This window comes from Chinchilla lanigera, unplaced genomic scaffold (assembly GCF_000276665.1).
Source record: "Chinchilla lanigera isolate Chin_1 unplaced genomic scaffold, ChiLan1.0 scaffold00096, whole genome shotgun sequence".
NCBI lineage: Eukaryota > Metazoa > Chordata > Mammalia > Rodentia > Chinchillidae > Chinchilla > Chinchilla lanigera.
In genome coordinates this window covers 1540556-1541411 of record NW_004955497.1, presented here as the reverse complement: position 1 = coordinate 1541411, position 856 = coordinate 1540556, and the positions used below count along the sequence as shown (strand labels likewise).

Below are 856 nucleotides of genomic sequence, written 5' to 3'. Positions count from 1 at the left end.
AGGTAGTTGGACAGCAAATAATCCCAGCAGGTCGGGTCCACAGCCACTTCCAGCCTGAAGCTGTGAAGACAGAGACCACCCCAGCCCTTCAGCACCTCACAGAGAATTATGGGGACTTGCATGTGTGGCTAGGGTAGATGAGGCAGGGGTAGATGAGGCAGAGGTAGATGAGGCAGGAAGGGTGTGGCTAACACTGGAGGGCAGAGGAGGTGTGAGCAGTTCATCACGGAACACACGCTCAGAACGCTGCTCTCAGGAATCTAAGCAGGCTGATGGGACGACCCGAGGTGATGCAGAATGGGGACTACCAGAGGGGCCGCCCCATCACGCGCTCGCCGTCCTGCCTCTTCACACTGGTCCTCCCTACTCTAGCGTGTGTTTTTTCTCCCTTTTTTCTACCTTTCCTTGGCCCAAACTCATTCTGCAGAGCCAGTTTTTTCTCACCTTTAATAAATGTGAAACTTTGCCACTGTTCAGACTTCTTGTGTTCAAATCTTTGTCCCACACAGAAAAGAACCCAGAGATCGCCTGTGGGAGGTCCCGCACCCCGCAACGTGGCAACGAAGCCCCGGCCGCAGCTCCACTGCGGGATACCCCTCGAGACCCCGCGGCGCCCTTGCTCCGGTCCGGGAGAAGACTTAGCCCCGCCCCCGCCCTGCGCCTGCGCACTCGCGTTCCCGCGGCCCGGGCTCCCGGCGCCTGCGCACGCGCGTCAGGTGAGTGCGGCCTGGGCCCCGCGCGCGGCCTTCCTCCTCCGCGGTCTCGGGACGGTCGTGCGGCTTTCGTTTGTCTCTCGTTCTCCGTTCGGGGCAGCAGTAGGGGTGCAGTGAGGAGCGCAGGCCGGGGCGGGGCGGGC

At 61.4% G+C, this 856-nt stretch overlaps 1 protein-coding gene across 2 annotated transcripts in view; it reads left to right on the top strand.

Moving 5' to 3' along the window:
• The first annotated feature begins 625 nt into the window (after positions 1-625).
• The window catches only part of N6amt2 (N-6 adenine-specific DNA methyltransferase 2 (putative)), a 30932-nt gene continuing 30701 nt past the window's right edge, over positions 626-856 (top strand). The window contains exon 1 of one of the 2 annotated variants that reach the window (XM_013505465.1): positions 626-716. The gene's annotated coding sequence lies outside the window, so the exon portion shown is untranslated. The remainder of the gene's footprint in view (positions 717-856) is intronic. The other variant, XM_005406311.2, reaches the window with a different exon arrangement.